Source organism: Limanda limanda, chromosome 8 (assembly GCF_963576545.1).
Source record: "Limanda limanda chromosome 8, fLimLim1.1, whole genome shotgun sequence".
Lineage (NCBI taxonomy): Eukaryota > Metazoa > Chordata > Actinopteri > Pleuronectiformes > Pleuronectidae > Limanda > Limanda limanda.
The window spans coordinates 25,907,205-25,931,674 of record NC_083643.1 but is presented as its reverse complement, the minus strand read 5'-3'; positions in this window follow the sequence as shown (position 1 = coordinate 25,931,674).

The window sequence follows — 24,470 nt, the reverse complement described above, 5'->3', positions numbered from 1 at the left end:
AACTCTGAGAGAGTTCATGTACTTTGACTCTGTGTAGTTTATACCTGAAGAGTACCACATATTTTAACTCTGAATATTTTCATTAAAACATCTTACTCTTGCTGTTGTTTTAACTCTGAAAGAGTCAATACTTCGACAAAGCATATTTAACACTGGGAAATTTATAACAGCAGAATTTTCCAGGTCATCTATATGCTAACATTAATTTGAATCGCTTCAGTATTTCCGAGTCATATTACATTAGTCTAAACTCTCTGTTGCGCTCTGAACATCCGCCCTGCAGCTGTGAGAGTATTTTCTGAAGACAATTCCCTCACCTTCCTCTCACGGTCAGGAGGAGAAAAAAAAAAAAAAAAGAACTGACGAAGTCGGTGTAGCGTCGTGGTGACACTGAGAACAATGACACTGAGCAGACCTGGCTCCCATAATGCATCAGCTGTCCTCAAATATCAATTTTGCACTTGACTACACACGGCTGGCTCCCCATCAAGTGCTCCTCCGGCTCGTTCTATCCATTTGTCATTAGTAGATCAGCAGCGGGGCCGATACTGTATTAACACTGCAGGCAGTCCTCTATACAGCACGATTTGAGTCTGGATTCACAGAGATGTTTGCAAAGAAGTGACCAAACAAGAGGTGGAATATAGACACAATGCAGTTTCTATTGATACCAGGCAACACCAGCGTCACAACCACTGACATCAGTGTCTCCACTTTATATCATGACAAGCAGCTCATCAACTGAAGTGTCAAGATAAGCATGTCAGGCTATTGTATTAAAATGACAAGCATGACACTTTTCTCTTTGACTTTTCTGTTATCTATTAAATCACATGCATGTTTCAGCTTCTCTAGTCTTGATCACCACTCAAAGCATTTTAACAGAGATCTGCCAATCACCCATTCGTATGCAGATTCATTCAGTGCATCTATCACATTTTACTCACACAGCAGTCTGATAACAATTTGTAAATTATTTGATGATCAACAAAATAAAATCTCATGGTTTTAGATGCCATATTTGGTTGAATGAAATATGAGGATTTCCTTATTTCTGGAAATTTGACATGACAATTTTTCATTGTTTTCAGATTTATAAGTCTCCGTGGCTGCTAGCAATTAAAAGAAATGCTAAAACCCCAACCAACTCCAAGCTCACATCTACACACAGTAAACTATATCAAAGACAATAATACTATCATAATACTAATAATAATATCTGAAATATCTGAAATTCACAACAGTAGCACAGATGTCCATTTTGCAAAACTAAGAAGACTTCATGTGATGGGTAAATTAAAAACAATTATTTTATTCTGCCTCCGTCAGGACTGAGACAGCACATCAGCAGGACTGGTCAATTCCCAGTGGGGGGGACATTGCTTGTTGGGAATCGGGGGCCAGTGACAGGTTTGGTAAGCACAATATGTTTTTAGACGATCATATATCTGCTTTAAGTCGTAGGTTAAAATAACCACAATTACCACCACTTGGCTGTATGTGCCGTGAACTCCTGCACTAAAGTGTTACGATGTTGGCTGTCCCGAGCATAAGAGAATAGAAAGAGAAAAGGACTAGAGATAAAAATGCAAAGCTTTACAAGCACATGCAGCACTTGTGCCTAACTCAGCATTTAGTTTAAAACAAGATCACAGCTCAGTCAAGTTACAGAACAAGAATGAGAAGTAGATGTTAATTGGTTGGCAAAAGCGTAAACGAGACTGGTATGGTAAAGTTTCACAATACAAGTATAAACATAAGTGCTTTGTGAAATACAACATGGTGTGTTGTGACACCAACAGAGTATGTGAGTTTATCTTTTGTCTCCACGCAGCAGCCAGTTCACTCCAGTTTGCTGAAGAAGGGGCAGAACCAAGCACCATGCCAAGACTGCATAGTGGAGGGGTAGGATTGGAAAGACCATCAGATGACTTATGCTAGAGCGCTGATTATCTTCAGTTATTCATTGGCATGGAAAATAGATTCAGTTGATCTAAACATCAGCTGTTTTCAGACATGAACGCCACATCCAGATTTTCGAGAGTTTGCCTTTCACACATGAACAACGCAGCAGGAGAATGTTTCAGTCTCTAGAGAGGTAAGGCGAGGGGTGGCACCTGAGTAGAGCATGCAGGGGGCAGGACATTGTGTTTTAATTCTGCTGCGGAATTCACGTTTTATGTTTACAGCACATTGAAACTGGCCTCTGCCCTTTTCACCAAAAGCTCTCTATTATCATTGTTTTTCCATGTTTGTCTGGGTTTTCAACATGTGTGGCTCCTCTTTTTCATCCTGAGATATTTGTAATCTTTTTTATATTTTTTTTTCGTCCATTGCGTGTTATAAAACACAGATAAATGCAGGGTGTATCAGTGAATGTTTGAAACAGCTATTGAAAGGTGGTAGATAACAGTGCAATTCATATCTAAGTTGTTGTAAAGCTACACCGTTTTGCACTGAAGGAGAAATTATGATGTTCTAAGATGCTGCAGCATACTTGCATATTAAATATGTAATCATACACATATTGCTAATCATGGTCAAGGTGAAGGCTACAAGATCGTCTCTAAGCAGCTTGTTGTTTCTGCCAGTCTCAGCAACAAGAGTTTATAGACGGGGAAAGTTTAAATGATGAAAAAGGTATCAAGGAAAATGAACAGGGAAACATCTTGACCTCTGTGATCAAGTACAATGTGTCCTGTTGCCCCATGTATAGCTTTCTTAATTCAAGTGGGCTCCACGTCAGAAGACCCAGGAACACACCAAGGAAGGAGAAAAATTAAAAAGGCAGACTGGAGTTTGACAAGACACAATGCTTCTGCAAGACTGTCGTGTGGACACAAGGAGCCGAATGGGAGCTTTTGATAAGTAACTTCAGCTGCATGCTCACAGAAGAAAAAATCATGGGAGCACTCAGGAACAGATCTCATTTCCAAACTAACATGCACCACCATTCTCAATAATCTTCAATCTGTACTTCAACATTTTTTCTCCCTTTGCTCACAGGATTTAAGCTACAAATTGGTTTATTCTGTATGAAAATAATGAATAATAATAAAGTGCCTATGCAGTTGATTAGTGTTAACCATCTTTGCTTGGATTAAAAAGTATAAAGTCCTTCCAGTTTTACGTTTCACGTCTTTGTTTTACCTAATTTCTTTCTAAAAGGCCTGTTATGAGTCCTGATCTTAATCTAATTCAATCTTAATCTAACATTTATTGGGCAGAAAGTTAAAATTTGAGAAAACACCCATCACACTGGAGAGAACCATAGCAGATTGCTCAAGAGAAGCTTGGTCAGCTGAGGAGTGTCAAAGTCTCCTACAACATAACAGCTAAAGAGTCTTGAGGTTTTAGTCCATGCTATTTTTATTCACCTTATTATTTGTGTTACATTAAAAGTCACTTCTGCTCCCATGTTTTTGGTTTTGAAAAAGGAGATGATAAGATATGATACCCCCAAACTATTAGGAATCGTTGGTGTACCATACAAAGTTACTGCTATAACTTGACTTCTACACTGTGTCTCATGATAGTCAGTTGTTACAAAAACACCAATAGCTGATGGTTGCTTACACCAACACCTCTCTTGACCTTACATTGGCTATTAGCTTCCTATGTTAATCCTTTGAGTTATCACTGATCTGACCCACTTTTAAAGTTAAACAGAACTGTCAGCCAACATGAACCAAACTGCTCTCTCGGCTAAACTGAATGTTGAGCTGACCTGACTCGACTGCTCAACAGTTTTAGATGTTGCACTGAATTTTGGGCTTTGGGGTTGGTGGAGATCATCCTTTAGCCAACTTTTCTTTCTGAAGACTGACAAAATACTTGCTAAGCTAGGTTAAACATCTACCTAGCTGACATGGAAGACCTCTTGGAGAAATCCGGCAGTAGTTTGGTGATTAAGAAAGAATCATATTACAAAATCACAATGAACAATTGTAACATGCATTTTATGATCCAAACCTTAGAGAAGCCAACCTAAAGTGTTTCGGATTTTCAGGTAGAGGTCCTAAAACTGTGGCCATGTGGCCAACGCAACTGAAGCTCAGCATGTTCAACTTGAGGTGCCTGAAAAAAGTTGAAACAAAGAGAAAACAAAGTTTTATTAGACTTTCGCTATGCAAACGTTCTCTCCTGCAGCGACGGCAAAGCGCCACGATCTGTTGTACAAACGGGAGAAAAATTACTTTTGTTCATGAAGCCAAATAGCCCCGACGCTTTCATCGAGTCATCTAATTATTCCTCTGGAGGTCCAATTAGCCCGGTGGTGGCTGGACATGAAGCAAATCGCTTGTCCAGCAAGGATCCGATGGATTGGCGGTCTTTACACAGGATACAAAAGAAACTAAAAAAAGACTGCTTTAGATTCCTCATTCAAATTTGGAGCTAATGGTATGATTCAATAAAGAGTAAAAGTTTCTAAGTAAACTTTTAGCCGTCATGAGGGTGGCACACAAATGTGACGACTTTTTCACGTGACATGAAATTGGAACAACATGCTAAAGACAACACAGCTTGTCTTGTTTTAGCAGGTGACTGAAGGCTGTTCTGTCATTTAGCACAGACGGCAAAACAATAAACAATTCGAGAACATTCCGAATATAGCTCAATATTGTTAGGTAGTACCAGAGCCTAACTAAAGTTTTAGAGTTCAAAAAGCGAAGGGAATTATAACAAAAGCAAAGACAACATGTAAATATCAATTTAAATTAGTGTAAAGCAAAGGTTTAAATGAATAAACTGGGATAAGATAGAGCAGTAAAGCTGGTGCAGGACGCCTGGGCTCAGTTCGTATTCAGCACAGAATATGAGATTTCAGACTGGAACCAAATGGCTGAGGGAAAAAAATAACACTAGAACTCAAACATTTCATAGATCATAAGGGCTACATGCACCAGCATATTGCATGTAAGCATGACGCATACAAAAATTAACATTGAGAGGAAATACAATGCAAATCCATCAAAGTTACACATCAACAGGTATGAAGGAGCGCTACTGCATAAGCATAGTTGTAAAAAATATTTTGTGGCAGCCTCAGGAATTTCTAGCAACCTAGGTCATTGTTAATTTTGTGTGCAATGGGAGATAAGGTAATGGAAAAACTTGGACGGATGTATGTGTGCTCAGGAAACACTGCGACAACAATGCAACACTACATGACAAGGCCACTGTCTCAGTGTTAAAATTCTCCTGGAAAATGAAAGAAAATGCAAAAAAAATCGTCTGAATCATTTTCCACATCAGTGATTTTGTCAGCTATTCAAATCAGGTCTAATGTTTGAGTATTTGTCTGTAATTGGAGAAACAGCCGAGCCAATCGGAGCATTGGGTGGTGATCTTGCTACATCTACCTAGTTTCATCCAATTGAAGAGAACCTCAAAACATTATGATTCACTGGGAGTGGTGTTTGTGTCCACCTGATGAGTCTGAGTCCATGCATCACTCCTCTTTTATCTCTGTTTTTGGTCTCCTCCACTTCCTAAAGGAAAAGTGTGTCTCAGGAACTTGCTGTTGTGTTTGAAAACAGCTGTGTGGTGTGACTGAGAACAGCACTATGTGAGTAGTGAGAGAGAACCAAAACAGTTAAGCTTTGGGGGCGAATGGATAAACAATGAGCTGAAACTACAAAGCTCTGTAAAACCGTCAGAGGGTGCAGCTTCCCCTGATCATTTCCTCTGGGTTCATTACAAAGTTTTTTCCAACATGGCTTTAACTCTGCGAAAGTATTCCTTTTTAAAATAAATTGAACAGTTTCCTTTTAACAGATCTAATCTAGACAGATTTCTAACTATTCATAGGAGATTATCATGACAAATTCAAGCTTTTTGAAATCTCCTGTGAGTCTCTGACGCCTTTAATAAACAACATTTTCTCAGGAGAATTATAAATACTACAAATCAGCATTCCCTAATTTCTCCCCAACTCAAATGAACATCCATCTTATCTCCTTTCTTTCTTTGTCTCCTCCTCCTCCTCCTTGCTGTGCTGTGACCGGCCAACATTCAGGACTGCATGTTAAGCAAAGTTTCTTTTACAATTGATCCCGGCGAGTCTAAAGCACAGACAAATGGGCCTGGATGTGCATCATCCATCACACCAAGAGAAGACTTATTGTTTGCAGATTTTAACCTAGAGAAGTTCCTCCCGTTCCTCTCCTGTGAGACCCACAAATCACGAGCTGACAAGGAGTGCCGAGCTGGGCCAAGCTGAGCTGGGCTGGGCCTGGAGAGGGAGCTTGTACAGGAAAGATTCCTTAGTTCTGGCTGTTTGATCAGGAATCTGCCATACCTACCCCAGCAGCTTGCTAACAGCAATTTGTTTAATCAAGAAAGTTTCACTTTGAGTCTTTTTATTTCTTTTTGTCCGTCTCTTAGTTTGAAGAGGTAGTGAAGGTTTAAAAACACACTCTCTGCCAAGCAAACTGGAAATCTAAAGTCACTGCATGCAACATTTACCTTAAAACCCTAACAGCAGTGTGACTGAGTGAATGAACGAAAACACAATAAAAGCTCCCAACAGCGAAAGCTTCACACGGAGTGTGGGTTCGATGTCTTTGGACTTGTCTCGGCCGGGGTGTTTTGCAGATGTTGATGGAGCAGCAGTGGTGATGTAACCAACTTGGAAATTTCCACGGGGATGGTGAATCTTCGGGACAGCTGGAGAACAGAGAGCTGGTGAACATGAGCCAAAACCTGAGAGCTTTCTCCAGAGATCAGAGATTGATGAAGCTGCTGCAGGACCAGCAGAGTTTGGGAAGTTTGAATTATTCCGCAGCAATCCAACTATCTCTTTTTCACTTTCTTCATTCAATTACTTCCTATCTATTCATGTCTATTTTTATGACCGAGAGAATAAGGTGAAATACTTTATAAGAACGAAGTGGTGCTTTTCTGCAAAGGATGTTTTAAAACTGGTTTCACTTAAAAGTAATGAAAGTGGTTTGAATTTTATTACACTAGTGCCTGTTTTAAACCTGCCTGCTTAGAATGGGCTGTTTGCTTTTCCTGTGGAGATGCTGAGTGGAGCTTTCTTTCTGAAACTGTAAAAGTGACCTGCAGTAATTAAGCCAAAGCAAGTCAAGACTGCAAAACTCTATTCACCTGTTTATTCAACGTTTACTGAAGCTCGACTCAGTACTCGAGAATCAATTATTGTTCCTGTTGTCGTGAACGCACCCTCCCTCATCCCTCACAAGTTTATTCAAAGTGTCATGTGACCAAATCTCACTGGATTGTCTGACAACCCTTTTCTAATGAATGAGCACCTGGTTGAGTCAATCTCTTTTTTCATTGTTCACACAAACACCTCTGTGACTCATCACGTGAACACTGAATACAATATTTTGAATGATTTTGAGGACAGACTGAAAGAATCAGCCATTATCCACATTATCCACATCCTCCACATATGTTGCCTTTTTGTGTAGACATCTAGAAACACTCAAGAGAACTTTTGCAAACTTTATTTTAAGCAACTGTTCTTTTATAAACAACGCTCAACACCTGACACACTAGAGACAGATAACCTTAGTCTCTAATGTGTCAGTTGTCATCCACAACTGGCTTTTATTACATTTAAATAAACATATTGTATCTTAAAAATTGTTCTGTATTTTCAAAGAACCTTCATCGAGGTCTGTGATTGTCTCAACTTAACCAGAGTAAAATGAATAATGCTGACACAAATTCATTACCATTTCCTCGCTGTGTCAAATGAAGTATGATTTGATCGTGATTGTGCTTCCCTCAAAGTGTATTTGCTGCTGCAAATGAGATTTACATAAATGAAATGTCTGGGTGACAGCTTCTGTTTCAAGGCACAAAACATAGGAGGAGGAAATAGAAATTTATACAAATGCCTAATGCACCTGATTTATCACAATTGACCACTGTGTCGGAGGAAACTGGGCATGGAATTCAATGTCTGAGAAAAGCAGATGTAAAAATATGCTGCACTGTAGCAAACAACAGCGAGAGAGAGAGAGAGAGAGAGAGAGAGAGAGAGAGAGAGAGAGAGAGAGAGAGAGAGAGAGAGAGAGAGAGAGAGAGAGAGAGAGAGAGAGAGAGAGAGAGCGAGAGAGCAACATTCTCATCAGCAAGTAATTCCAAGTTCAGCAGCTCCATTGATCTCTAAACATGAGTCACATGCTTCAAAACAGTCTGCCATCAGGTATCATTTTGCAGAACTTTATTCAAATCACATGACCTGTACTCTTAGTTAATACCTCGCCAATGAAAGTAAATTGTGTCATGCAAATGTTTTGCCTCAAATGGTTATTTGCAAATTTTTTTTATAAATCTCTCTCTTTGACTTTAAATGTATCATTTTGTGGAAAATTCCTCTCAGCAGACCAGTGATTGACAGGGTTATGTCTTTGTTGGTTTCCACATTGATGTCTTAAGTGGTTCTGATCTGGTGCAGCTATTTTGAAAACCATCTGAACGATGTCATGCACTTAACTCCAGCTAATCTCCTGACATTCTCTGCAGGTGCAGTATGTGATAACACAAACGTCAGAGTGAGACGCTATGGACTTAGTCCAGAGTTTCTCCTGCCTGACCCCTGGTAAAAGCTGCAGAGAATGTCTGAATGAGGCCATGTGAGAAAATAGCCAGGATCCTTTGCAGGATTCACCCCGAGTGAGTGCACAAGTTGAGGAAGTTTCTAACATGCACCACACAACTGAAAATAAAGACTACAAATATCTCAGGAAGGAAAAGTGGTGTCCTGCACGTAGAACATGTGGACACAAGAGAGAGAGCTTCTGCTGCAGGAAACAAAAACCTGTGATCCTGTTATACGTTATGTCCTGCCTCTGCCTGCTGCTCAAACCCTCTTGATTGCTCCAGAAATGTCTGTGTTGCTGTGAACGTGTCTGAGCGCAGTATCTCCTGCTGCTCATATGTGAAAGGAAACCTCCACAGAAAGCCAAGACCCAATTGTGGGGAGGTTCTGGACGGTTCATGTCTGAAAATGGCCTTTCGTAGGCGTAGCTTTAACTTCAGAGGTCGTCTTCAACCACTTGTATAAACAAACATGGGTTGTGTGCACCGTAACCTGCAGCCGTCTCCCTCCATCACCTGATGTGATGTCAGAACAGAGGTGCTGTAATATTACTAAAGACTTCCTTAAAGAGCGGCGCCGTGGCAGCGGTCTGGTTAATATTCCCAGAGAGACGTCCTTTAAAGACGTGATAAATGATCGAGAACACTGCGTCTGACACCTGCGATTAGCCAACATTCATCAACAGGAACTAACCACTCCCCTAGAAATGGCTTCCAGGAAACACAGCCCCCTGTTATAATGAATGTACTCATCCCTGATAATAATTCACAGGAGAAAAAAAAGGAAAAGAAAAATGAGAGTGTAAATGAGTGGCTGGAAGCAGAGTTGTGAGTCTGCTAATAGGAACAAATGATGGAGTGGAAGATTTGTCCTGATGGGAAAATATGAATCTCTTCACAGTCAGACAGGATGCAATAACAACAAAAAAATAAAACAACTTTATAAATAAGAAGAAGGTCATGTAATTCTGCAGGAATCTTACGTCCACAAAGTCAATTTTGTTCTGTACTACATTACAGAGTAGTGAGGTTGAAGTGCTGGAGAGAAAAAAACATATACATAGCACCCTATAACTTAATGCACATTTGAGCTGTTCCGATAGCATGAAAAATGACTCTGTTACTGACGAAAATGTCCAGTGCTCAGGCATTGGCGAGTACACAAATCCATCTGCCGATCCAGCCACGTTTTAAAATGTCACCCAAACAAAAACAGCAATTTCCTTTTCCTTGAATTCCTTCTTCTTCCCTTGAAAATAACTGTTGTACTGTGCTACAACTGGTAAATACTGTTTTTAGAGCGGCCGGCAGAAAAGGATTTCTTAGCTAAACTATCAGCAATTTGGCAATGTTTCACTCTGGAAAGTTCCATAAAGATAAACAGAGATATGAACCTTATGCAAGACATCGGTTTCAAAGGGTGGCACTGGTGTTGCCAATGATAATACTAGCCATCTAATAAAAAAACATTAAGTACAAGGTAAAGGGGAATAATTCTTTTTTTTGTTTATTTATGTTCTTGACTGTCACTAGATATTAAAATAAATTTTCATTTCAAAGGATTTAACCTGAGCCTGTCCATACAACAATGCTAGTTATCCTAACAAACTGTAACCATACAGCATATAGCTTTAAAATATGTGATACAAGTTGGAATTGGAAAAATGGAGGAAACATCATCTAAATATATAGCTCCAACAAGCTGTGAGTAATAAAATATCCTTTCTTGATTTAAAGGCTTGCATTGCGCGGAGGTGATCAAGTAAAGTACTTCAAACAGCTCCTTTGAAATATGGGATGATCGATGTACAAGAAATCCCATCCCACTGTAAATGTTCTTTTTTGCATATTTCTATACACCAAAACTAGATATGGTCCACGTATAAGCTACAGAGAGAGGAAAGTTGATGATTCAGTTGGATGTTCAGAATTGAAGGAATTGGAGTTGTTGAACAAGATATTATTAATTCTGATTCTAGGTGTTACCTTTAAGATGAGACGCAACCACAAGGCTGCAGAGAGTGAGGGAGAGCATGCTGAGCATCTGGAGACACATCAGACAGGAACATATGAGGGTGGAAATGGCTGAGGGAGTGAGTTTATATATTATTTATACATAAAACAAAGAGAGATGCTGAGAACATGATACTGTATACTATTCTCTTGAAGGTACACTATAAAACCTATGCACGGTTATAGAGAGTAAAAGAATAATGTAACTTATATATATAATATATATATATATATATATATATATAAATATATATAATAAAGTTTAGATTTAAAGTTACAAAAGTACACAATCCAATACACCAGTCCGACCACTGCAGGTCATTCCCTCCTGCTGCTACACTGTTTAGATTTGGTGTGTTTATTAAATATAAAAAAAAAGTTATGTTGCCTTGTGTATAAATATTATTTTCACTTATTTATTAATTTAACTGGGTCTATGTTTGCTTTCCCCTTTGCTGTTGAATGTGACAGCAACAGGCCCTCGAAGGTGGATGAATCTGCCTGTAGAAAAGTATTTTTTTTAACATGCTAATCTTTAGTAGATGTCAAACTGTGTAGTATGTTGAAAGAGGCAAAACTCAACATACACTCAGTTTACAGATTATTAAAGGAGCCCTATTATTCTTTTTCAGTCTTTCCAGGCCTCTAGTAGGTTTCCTTATAATTTAGAACAATACACTTCCAATCATAGCCTGAAGTTTATATCTGACTTATTTAGAACTTCTTCAACTGTTTGTCCTAACCAGGCTTTATCTTCTTCCACCTAGTGCCAGACCTGTACAGAACACAACCATTAGTGGTGTACATTTTTATATCAGAATGTGTGTGTGTGTGTGTGTGTGTGTGTGTGTGTGTGTGTGTGTGTGTGTGTGTGTGTGTGTGTGTGTGTGTGTGTGTGTGTGTGTGTGAGTGTATGTGTGTGTGTTTTTGTGTGTGTGTGTGGGGGGGGGGTGTATGAGAGGATGGGGGGAGGAAGTGAGGCAGTTTTCCTGGAGGAGACAAGACAATCATCCAGTGGGGAATTGAAGCCACAGAGAACATTTCAGGTCTTTAAGTTTAACCTATAATAAAACTGCCAGTCTTCTCTCAGTCTTATCGACCCTGTTGTGTCAGTGGGTCAAATGAATTTTTTCACTAGAGAACACGAGCAGGTGTTTATCTATACTTGAAGGGGATCAACCCTTGACAGCACCATTTATGATTGTGACGACAAGTTGTTTGCAAGGACACATAGGTACCAAGGCTGTTGTTTGAGAGGACACTGGTAGTAAGTGTTTATTGTGACAATATAGTCCTGATGACATTTTTGTAGAGAGGACATTGTGGTTGAACCAACATGTAAGAGTTGAGGACATTTTGGCTGTGATGAGAATATGTGTCACAAAATCATGTTTGTATGACATTTCGTGTTGAGGACAAATTTTGCCATAGAATCAAAGTAAGACTTGCTATTTTAGACAGTTTGTTTTAAGAAAGACATGTTGTTTGCAAGGACATTTTGGCTGTGATGACATATCAGCTACCATGATGTTGTTTGCAAGGTAATGGTGATTGTTTTGCAAGGACACATTTTTTCACATAAATAATGAAAGTGAGAAGGACGTTTTCGTGACTTGATTGGAATGACATGTGGCTTGTGAGGACATTTTGGTAGAAAAAAAACGAGTGTGAAGACATTCTGCTTGAAATGACATGATGTAAAGAAAGACGTGGCTTATGAGGACATTTTGAAATGACCTAAGGTAAAGAAAAATTGTGGCTAAGGAGGACAAAATGTAAATTTGGCAATGTGGGGTAATTGTGACTGGTTAAAAGAGCTCTAACCAGTGTAATCAAGAAAACTCCCAACAATGCCAGGGAATATGAATTACCTCAGACCAACACTAATAACCATAAAGCAATCAGGTTCAGAATACTAAGGGAGCAGGAGACGTGCTTCCATTCAAAAATCATACTTTATTAAAAAGGATCATATTTAAACCATTAAAAGAGTAGTCACACACCATTCACACATAGGGGGGGGATCGTGGGCCGAGGCTAACCAGTGGAGAGGTAGACTAATTAGGAGGTCAAAAAGTTCAGAAATAAAAAAAAATTATTTTTTCATTACAATTTTTAGTTGAGATTTCCAACCTGCATTTTTTCCCGCCAACCGTGTGTGAGTGAACACAGAGCTCTGCTTCTCTTCTGTTCCACAGATTCAAAAGGTCTTTTTGAATTTTAATGCCACGGAGAATCCTCCCTGAGGCTTAACGAGTGGCTGTAATTAGTGTTTGTTAAGATGAATGCAGGCGCATCCTTATTAGCATAGCAGCATTTAATGAGTAGCACAATCACAGAGCTCTAATCACCAGGATAAACAAATGAGAGGAGGAAAAATCATTACCTGCTGAATGAAACCATGTCTCATCCGTGCTGACTGTGATGGTTTACAGCCCGACGGACACATGAGAAGAGACACAGCAGAAACACATCCTGTATTTACAGCTTGCTCATTGCTTTCCCCCTCTTTTTCTTCTTCCCTCCTCTTGCCCCAATTTCTGTCTTTACGATAAACTTATTTTTCCTTTTGTTTTCTTTTAGTTCTGTAATGTGACAATATCTGTTTCAGGATGAAAGTCGATATATTTTGAAAAGAAAGAGATACGAAAATTGGAATGAAAAAAATCTACATCCCTGCAGAAATGTAATTAAGATTTCATTTTGAACGAGTAAGACCACAAGCCAAAACAAACAGAGGGGAGCAATAAACTCATTAGAAAATGTATTTTAATAACTGATGGATTTTTAGTTTCATAAGAGGTAGTTAGAAACCTTTCCTAAAGTGTTTACACAAATTATCCACAATGTTTAAATCAATTATCACAATTGTTCAAATTCTGCTACAGTGTCTTCAATAGACAATTTACCTTCCTGATCTAAGCCGTAAACTTTGGTGCAATACAATTTGTATGTAACTTACAGCATCCATGTATCAGTTAGTACACTGTTCCCACTGGGAAGTATGAAGAGAGACAGCCTGGTGGACAGTGGTCAGAATGTATTAAATTAAGCAAAAACTTTAAGAAAGGAGAACATCTTGGATTCCGTGATTTGGAGGAGGCCATTACGTTGATGAAGCATCACACACATAACCTGTGTATTTCCAGTAAACCTCTTGCTTGTGTATTGTCCAACACCCATCAATCCATTTTCAACTGGGTCATGGCTAAACTTTTATTGTGTACAGTGCTTATAGTGTGATGATTCTGTTGCGTGTGTGGCAGGGGGCGTGGTTGGTTCCTGGCTGCAGCGGACGAGGCACACCTGCTCCCAATTCACCTCATCATCCCCTCAATAAAAGCTTAGTCTGCTCACTACGGCGCCATATTATTCCATCTTGTCCGGCAGATCTTGTGCAGTAGTTATTCTCGGCCCTCCCGTCAAACCGTATGCCTACTAACTATTGTGTTTTCATTCATCTACTCAGAATCTCCTAGTGCCTCGCCGCTCACCTTTTTCATCCTCGTCTCATCCCGGATCTCCGAGCCAGCCAGCACCCTGCCGCTCCCAGCCTGCTCCTGCTTTTCATCCCAATAAACTCTGTTACTGCTCCGAAATTACCAGTCCGCGTTCTGCTTTGGGGTCCAGTATTATCACTAACCTTAACATATAGTTTATATTGAGCTGCTCTGTCATACGTTTCTTCCTCATACTGAAGGCACAGTAATCTGGGGCATGTTGGGGTTGATTGCATTGCTTGACACTTAGATGTGCGGACAGGGGTAGCCAGCAATCATTGTAAGATACGATACAGATACATTTATTTGTCCCAAACACATGCACAGACATGCACAAGCACAGTCATGCAAGGAGGGAAATTTAACCTCTGCTTTTAACCCATCTGGTGCAGGACACACAGAGCAGTGGGCAGCCGTGTACGGCGCCCCGGGGAGCAGATGTTAGGGGAGTAAGGTGCCTTGCTCAGGGGCACTAGACAGGGTAGGGAGAATCCTCTTGGATTTTTGGACAGATCAATCCAGGTTTGTCTTTTTGTTGTTTCTCCGTGGAGACTAACCAGAGACCTTTTCTGCCCATAGTCAAAGTTTCTGTCACTAGTCCACCACCTCTCCGCCTCTTGTACCTCGTGAAGAAGAACCCAACATACTTGAACTCATTCACTTGGGGCAGAAACTCATTCCTAACCCTAAGGGAGCCATTGACAGTATTTTAACGGAAAACAAAGGTCGTGGACTAATGGTAAGTTCAACCCATCCAATTCTCTTCCAATAACGAGGAGAGGAGGACTGGTTGAAATGTGTTTCCACACACAGAGAAGTCACTGCCGTCGTGTGGGTCCACGAGACAATCCGGAATGGGCACACAGCTTCTCCAGGAGCTTCGTCTGTATGACTGCCGTTCCTGAGGCTACCTGAAGATGATCAACGGCCAGTTTGATGACCTGCTAGCTGAGGTCAGTGCCAGGATACGTCTCTTTATATCATTTAACTTTCATTATTTTATTTTATCTTCATGTCAGGATGACTTTGTAGAAGTTTTTGGGTTCTCCTGCACATGTGTATTTGCTAATTTGAATGTGCTAGTTTAATCGTACAAACAGATAAACTTAATACAACTTGCGTTTTGTTTGCCTACGTTTGGTCATTTTCATACAAACAAACTATAAATATGAATTAAAACATATTGAGCTCCCCTTTTACTTCAGTCTGGTCTCAAATACAAACATAGATTTATATGTTTTATTGACCAAATCTGACAGAACACCCTGCAGTCAAAGAGATTCAAATGTTTCAACTTCCTTTTCACAAGTGTTTAGAATTAATGGAAACAGTTTGAGCCGAAAACATTCACATTGTCACACATCAGCAAACTAATTAAAATACTGTCATATCCCACAGCATACAGATACTCCCACTCACTAACACAGCTCCCTCTGGTCTTCTTTTGACCCTTGACCCCAGCGAGCTGCGCTGATGACACTGATTTCATTACTCTTCAGCGCACTCTGATGTAATTAACGAGCCAGCGAAGCGGCTGGAGGTGAATATCAATCACCGCGGTGCTGAGGATGTGGGCGGCGGCTCCTCCGTCCTCCCACATGTTCAGACGTGTCCATCAACCGGAGAGCAGCAGCGAGGGCGTGGGGGGTGTTAATATTAACGCCACCGCAGACTCTCAGGAAACCGATGTACTGTCAACAGACTCTTTAACTTTAATTATTCGTGAGCCATTTCAGCGGCGCGTGTCCTCTGTTCCACTTATGATGACAAACGAGTCGAGAGTGATTTCATTTTTTAAGTGATTTTAATATTTAGTTTTTCTGAAATGAGGAGCAGAATAGGTGAATACTAGATCAGTGTGAGAGAGCAAAAACAGCAGCAGGGAAAAAGAACAGATTATTTTCTGTCGGTGTATTTGACACTAAAACATACTGTCTACTCCTGTTGAAGACACTTAGGGACATTTTTTTCAGGTACATTTTAAAATTAATTAGATTTTGCCTGTAGCTCCAGTTTGATTTAGCTCAGTGAGCATGAAGCTGTAATAAGCGTAATACAGAGGGTTTGGTGGGTGTGTCCTTTTTTATTTTAACTAAGTATATGACAAGACATATCTACCTACATTAGTACCATGGATTGTATATATAGACAACACACCTCCACTCCAGATACAGGTACAACCATCTTGCACTTTCGAGCCAGAGTCTTTGGTGAGTGGGGTGTGGAGCCACAGTACTGAGGGTCCTGCTGATACATGTGTTCATCCAATCATTAAGCCTGTCGGGATAATTACTATATGGACTCGTCGTACGAAATTTGTTGACCTTCATAAATTGCTCTTTGTGTATACATGCATGTTTGTTAACACTAACAATTGAGGGAGTTCTGTCACTTCTCGCATCTCATCTTCTCTGTATCTGGAAAGTTTACACTCACACACACAACCACATGACCAGTCTGGACCCTCCCACACTCACCGACACAGAGACAGACAGTGAACCAGTCAGAGATGAAGTGAAAACACTGAGTTTAAGAGAGCCCATCAACATGATGGAGGCAGTACATCGATTTTGTTTAAGAACAGTGAGAATAAAAAGCGTGAATAAGGGTTTCCACAATGTTAATTTTAACGGTGGCCCGCCGCCCAACATTATTTTTTACCTCTGATATATGTCCATCGCCTATTTCTAATCTACAACCCCGTTCGTTTTTCTGTATAGGAACTGTTAACTTAATGAATACAAACATTTTTTATAAGACTTGAAAAGTGCTATATTAATAAAAATGTATTGAGCTTAAATTAATTTGATTTAGGTCCACGTCCCATCTGACGACCTGGAGGGGGCATGGCTTATGACCTATACCACACCCAGGGGTTTTCAAGATGAGTTGACTTCACTTCTAGGAGTGGTAATGTACTCCAGAATGAAGTCTGACTTTACATTACATTCACTCAGATTACACAACCACAACCTCCAGATTATTTTACAGATTAACAGACCTGTCTTCAATGGTTAGTTTTGTCCAAGAATACAGAAAATGTATTCCAACAAGATCCTCTCAACAAAAATAAGGTTGCGTTACTTTGTGAAATTCTGCTATGCACTGAAGTTGATGAAGGATTAGATTTGTTTTATTTCAGCCCTCTCAGTCAAGTCATCTGTAAAATACTGTATATGCTCCAATCATAAATTAACTTCATGTTGCAAACAAGTTCAAAAACTGATTACATTTTGTCTAAAATTTGTTTAAAACTAATATTTGGGGTCTAAATTAATCTGATCAGTCTCTGCCTCTGTCTCTGTGGCTACAGAAAGGTACCTTGGATTAAATTGGTCACATTTTAGTTTTTAGTCTCTGCTACAGGTCGAATGATCATTCGACGTGATGTATGGTTTGTGAAGGTGTTCTATCTTGTCACTCTTAAGGGCAATGGAGAAGTCATGACCTTAAACTCACCCTCAAACATTACTCACTTCAATGAGCTAGATGACCTAAATGCCTGTGGATCTTCCATGGTGTGGCATGGGACCGCTGCTGCTTTACCTGCAGTCTCCCTTCAATGTACATTGTGTGTGTTCTTTTCTAGCAGGAGAAACTAAAAAGGGGATCTCTGAAACTTGATGTTAACATGTACATTAGCCATTCTTCTTATGTTGTTTAGTTGTGGTGGTCGATGTAAATAGTGATCAACAGGAATGTGGAGGGTTTGTGTCTTGGTTGAATGGAGTTTAGTGTTTCAGCTCGAGTCTGTACAGCGCTGTCTCACCTTTAAATCGTCTCCACATCGACTTTAACAGACATGAAAGTGATGTTTTGACGGATTCTGAATGCAGCCCAGCTCGGTTCGGCCTCAGAGGAAAATGACTACAGCTTCATCTGACTTCATGCAGCTCTGCGTGTTGAAAAAAGATGAATCCTCTGCTTTATCTCTTGCTCTCTATTTCCTCTAATTACCCATCGGCACGGTACCACTCTTTGTTTCTCTGTGGTCGAGCGGCGGCACATGCTTTTCTCCTGGTACCTTTTGGGGAATTAATTCATGTTTTGCTAAAGTGTCTTAATAATTACAGTGACATTGAGGTTAATTGCCTAATCTCTATTGCCATGGAGGCATCCGGTTGAAATCCCCACACAATCTGTTCCAGAAACAGCAGCCAGAAGATCCTCTCTTACCAGAGGGGACGCTCTGACCTAAATAAAGTTCCCTTTTTTTTTTCTTTTTTGAAACATCCAGCAGGTAGCGGACAGGGAGCTCAGGTACACTGTCGAGTGTCATTAATTTCCCAATTTGATTTAACACTGGAAACTTGTTCTGGAGCAGAGGGGGGAGCTGTCTGAGCTCTCTAAAATATAGAGGTCCAGTGTAACAATGTCAGCCAAGGACTCCTGTTATTACCTTTTAAAATACAAAGGCCACAAAAATCTTGAAGCCCTGAATTATGATGAGGAATCACTTTCTGTTCATAGTGGATGTTTTGTTTAATGGTCGAAGTCGTCCTTCACACTTTGAGCACACACACACACACACACACACACACAAATGAAAAAACTAACTTAGGTTTAGAATATAATAGAATATATCTTTATTGTCCACCATGTTAGAAATTTGTCTTGTGCTCAACAACACAGGGAACAACCAGATAAGAAACACAAGACAAACAGTGATGGGCACAGTGTTCTTGGATTACAGTTATGTTAGGATGGAGGTTTGATTTTACAAGTGTAGAGGGTACAATGAAGATTAGGAAAATAATTAGTAGGTATACGAAATAAAATTGTCAGTGGTTAACACTGTCGCCTCTCAGCAAGATGGTTTAAGGTTCAAACCTGCTGGCCCTCGTCTTTCTGTGCCCAATATGTTATGGGGGATCAGGTTAATCCATCCATCTATCTATTATCTGTACTGCTTTTCCTTTGTGGGTCACAGGTGAGCTGGAGCGAATCCCAGCTGACACTAGACGAAATGTGCGGGACACCCTGGACAGGTCACCAATGTATCTCAGGGCTCCATACATAAAAGCTTTGACCAAAATGGGATTTAAACCGATCACCTTCTTGTTGTAGGGCAATAGTGCTAATGACTGTACCACAGTTATAAATATATACATTAAATAATAATTATTATATGAGATGGAAACACTGAATTGACCTTGAAAACCAAACAAATGCTGTAAATATACACCAGAGCATTTATGACTGTCTTTTAAGGTTATCAGTGAAACTTTTGCTTTCCCTGCTGTCTCCTGCTTCTGACTCGGTCAAGCATTTGGTGTTTGCCCTCTGATGACCCTAAGTGCTGCTTTCTACTGTTTACTAACCCTGTTTTCTGCTGTATTTTTTATGTAGAATTTGAGGCATCAAAAGAAAACATGAGGGCATACTCATTAGTGGCATTTCTGGTACAGGAGTCAATCCCATTTTGAGTTAATTGACATGCTTTTAACAAAAGCTATTTTTGATGTAAAAGAGATTCATGAGTTTAAACGATTGGAATGTGAAACCTCTTCTCTTTCCTGTTTCCATTGATCTGTATTTTTTTGTGTGATTGCACTGTTATTGATCCCCCGGCCTGCAGCAACCCTGCATGATGGTCTGTTTGTGTTTGAGCACATTAAAACCTGTACTATTGTATCATAAAAGTCGACATAAACCTGCAACATTAACAATGAAAAGGCCTAAACACTGTCACTCAACAATCTATTGATTGATCTATTGATTATGTGGTTCATCAGTTAGTCTTGCACAACCAGCTCAGTTTTCCTCAGAACTCATTTAGACCTTTGTTTGTCATTTCTTCCTTTGTGTTTTTTCCTGTCTTATCAAGGATGTTTCTTTATATCCCATAATTCATGGATATCATTTACAAATTAGATTCCCTAGCTTATGCCAAATAACATCCTCACTCTGAAATGTCCTTGTTTTCTTTCCAAAAATTCTGTCACATTTTCTCCCTGGTTTAAATGTGAAACTGTATCTGGAATGGAGACATATTCTTCGGATCCTCTTTGAAATTCATATGATAGGTCTATAAACACACACACACACACACACACACACACACAATCACACACACACAAACACCTACAAAAAGGGGGTGGAGCAGGGCTGGCCTGTCGCTGCGGAGTTGAACATTGATGGATGTCGACCTGCACCCAGAGGTGATGGATGGTGGTGTCACGGGAAGAAGCAGACCCAGGGTGGATAAGAATCCACAAGCCTTACCCACCCAGAGTCCATCCATTGGGTGTGTGCCTGACCAGAGTGAAAGGTCAGTTATCTGTGATTAATATCACAGTGAATAAATACAAACACATTATGCATTTTCGCCGCAACTAACCTTCACATTTCCAAAATTTCATAAAAATAAAGAAAAGTACCCTTCATTGCAAAAAAATAGGTTGTACCTTCTCTCTACCTCTCTTCGATTCTGTAAAGTGATCACACCATCAAAATGCCTCTGCTTACCAAGCTCACCCTTTTTCAAAACAAATTTTTAATTCACTACATTTATTTGACATCTTGTAGTTCACTTACTGGAAAAGTTAGAAAGTACAACAAACAACTGACACATCTCACCACCTCCCATCAACCCTCTCTTCAAAGCTCCGACCCAAACCACATGAACGTGCACTGACTGACAACTGCTGGAAGACGACCTTTCAGTGACTTGCTCGCTAACCTCTGATAATCGCTCAGCCTCAGTTGTGATGTCTCGCCAGACGAAGACTCTGGGCAGTTTGAGCACAGGCAGGGTGGAGCAGGCCGGTTGGTTAATGACAGACAGGTACACCAGCCTATCATGTCAGTAGTGTTAATTACAGTCCTGTGAGAGCCACAGACAAACCCACTTTTCCTCTTTTTTTGGATGTGAAGATGATTTTAACAAATCAGATAAAAAGTGTGTCCGAAACAACTTACTATACCTTAAGCTCTCAGTTGAATTTAAAGATGAAATGATTTTAATTATTTTAATTAATTGATTTAATACATTCATGTATTCTTTTTTATCATTTATCTGTAAATTGTCAGCCAACAGTGGAATAGATGTCCAATGCTGTTGCCTTAAACACAGCAAAAGCTTACTGAAGGTCACATTGACAGTTTCAGATAAAAGTTGCAACCAGCATCACCACAGGCCAAAAAATCAGCCCGTTCGTAACAGTTTTAGAACAAACACTGCTCTGGAACACAAAATATTAATATTCATAGCAGTATGCCCTCCCTCAGCGGACTGTCATGTGGTCAAACAAAAATGAATGTCGCTGACAGCCGGAGCGTGATGCCATCAACAGCGAAAAGTGGTTACAACCAGTTGCATTTCATTGTCACAGCCAATCATGCGCAAACACTAGGCATTCTGGGTAATCTGGGTAACTCACGCTGTCCACGCCCGTGCTGATGAGCCACTTATCTCTTGTTTGAAACGTGGCGGTGTCAGCCCTTTCCGCAGCAAGAGGAGGGAAACAAACGGCCTTTTTAGAATGGAATTGTCAAACATTTGGCAAAAACGTCCTGCGTCCTCGGGGGCAAATAACACATTTAATTCAGTGTTTAATAGGTTGTCATAACATGGCAGACGGGCCCAGAGAGTGACTGAATAAACCATTACCTCCCCTCCTGCACCGAGGTGTTAGAGGGTGTGGGGGGGCAATAAATGAAAATGAAAACAGCTATGTTCACGGTGGAAGGGGCAGCTATGAATACTACATAAATTAAATAACCTGCCACTTAAATAGCAGAATGAAGCAATAACAAGAGTGCAGTTGTTCTCCTCTGGAGAGTGTTACATCCATCAGTGACTTGACTGGGTTGTTTACCTGTTTCAAAGACTTTCTGTGTCCTCTGCTCTGCTATGAAAATATGACCGGAGCACTTTGCCACTTTGTCCCCCTGCACCCTCAGTTTAAAAAATGCATTCATTTTCCGCTGAATGAGCACTCGGCAGGGATTCTCACAAACAGCATCGTTTCTGCGTGTGTGTGTATGAGGTCAACGCTGAGGGAATCTCAGACGGAACATAAGCTTGACCCAAAATGCACCTGTTTGTCATTCAGTCTTATCAGCTATAATCTGTTGACAAATAAGCCTCTGGGGGCAACTGCCAATATTTTGGGGTTTCCAGTGTAGACGGCAGATATAGACTCCCTCTTTCGCTCGCACCGTTTACGGTCGTTTCTCTGAAGAAAACACAAACACTGATACTTTTTGCAGGTGTTTTAGGTCCAGACTACATTTTGCTTATCTAACAGTTTTGATCTTGTTATTGTTTAACCGCGGGCCAAAGCTGCTCAAACGTGATTGGGCTAACTAGAAACGGAAACCAGAAGATAGGTAAGGCTTAAAAATCTTGTCCCTCGCCTACAGATTCCAATGTAGAATCTGTTTTGTTTTAGAGACATTTCATCATGTGTGTTACACCAACACCCAATCACCCTTCCATTTCACTGCAGTGCCTGTGCAAGTTTCGATGTTGCATCCCTGGAGTGACCACACCCTCACACCCCCTGACACTGATTTAAGGTTCGGCGAGGGCTTGAGACCCCTGGTTTGACATCTGGAGAATTGAAAATACTCGTGCAGAAAATTCAAAATGCAGTTTAAGTTATAAAATTCACTCAAGCACAAGACATAAGAGACAGGTACAAATAAATCAACATAACAGAATCGTTGGTACCTTGTTTCTACATGCATTTTGGTTTAAAAATGCATAAACTCTGCTATGGATACGGCTGGTGTTCACACTACTCCACATAAGTAGCTGTAGCCTTAGTCTACAATCTATTCAGCTCCTCATCACCCTTAACCTCTGAACTCACTGAAACCATTGCTTTCCTTGGTCTGGTCATCAGTGTTCAGCAAACTTTGTTTAAGCACTGTGCAGAAGCAGGAAACCATTTCTCTGACGCCTGTAGTTGACCGATCTCAAGCCGCCGCTCGCTCTCTCACCCCCTCCCACCAGTTAGCAGTGACCCCTGGGGTTGGCTAACAAGGTCGCCTGCGATGGATTGCTCTCATATTTGCTGACATAACCTGATCATGAGCTTAGATGATTAATTAAGCCACAAAGTATTTCAGACAAGCCTGCTGGATATTCATTTTGAAGCTTTCATTCATATATTTATAACTGTTAGTTATTAGGCTGCTTTGGAGAACAAGAGGAAGATGAAAGAAGGATAATTAAAAACTGGAGCAATGAGGGAAGAGGTCATGAGGTGACCACAGGCCTGAGATAACCTTGACTTTTCAGTCCTACCAAGCTGGTGCACTTCTTAAATCCCCATGGTAACTCTGAACCGCTAATCTACAGTCATTGATCTATAGGATGCTGACAAGGACAAAAGAGTTAGGCTTCATTGTAGTAAGAAATCATCATATTTTGTAATAAAGAATCATCAGACCTTGTCCACTCTGGTTTTGAAACAGAGCTTCTAACAAGTTGAGTTTGTCACAATATTAAATTCATTATGTTTATTTTAGCTTGATTTGAATTTTGCATTTGTTTTATTCAGAAAGAATTCCTACTACTTGATGCTTCTACCAACACAGATCAGAGCTACATGATGAGAAATCCAAAATAAAACCTCTGGTGTGTTTTGGTAGAAAGTTAATTTTCACACTGTTATTTCTCATGATTATAAATGGACATTTCATTCAGTCCGAGCTCATCACATATTAACTACTTCCCTTCTTATTGTTACTATTTCTTTATTGTTCTTTATTATGTCTCATACTCTCTGGACTTTCTGTCAGAGTTAGGGTTTACGGGGGGTTGAGCTGTGTTGGAGGACCCAAAAATGCAGAAGCTAAAGTAGATCACAAAACAAAAGGTGTCCTTTTAGAAAAAAGCAGAGTACTTACAATGCAAACTAAATTCCACAAACAGAAAAACACTTGGATCAAAATAACTAAAAAAGGCTAAACTGAAAAAAACATGGAAAACTGTAGGAAACCAGAGAACTCACGAGTGCAGGCTAAAGGTGGATGACATGAATGTTATGGTGTATGACATGAGATGAAAAGGTGAAAGGGAACCACGTAAGACAGCAGACTGACAAAGACAAAGGGAGGCACAGAGACTTATAAACACAGGAGAGCAGGGATGATTGGACACAGGTGAAACACACAAGGAACTGGTGCAGACAATCACAGGGGACGGGGAAAAAGGACAAAGACAAGGATACTTAAGGCAGAGATACACGAGGAGTAGAGACTTCAAAATAAAACAGGAAACACAGAACTCAGAATGAAACAACTGAACCTAAACTCAGGGAAAACAGCAAAAGTAATAAACAGAGAGTCCATTATCCAAACTAAAATGCTCCTCATCTACGAGTCCACATCCAGAGAGTCATGACAGAATTCTTTGTGTTAATGATG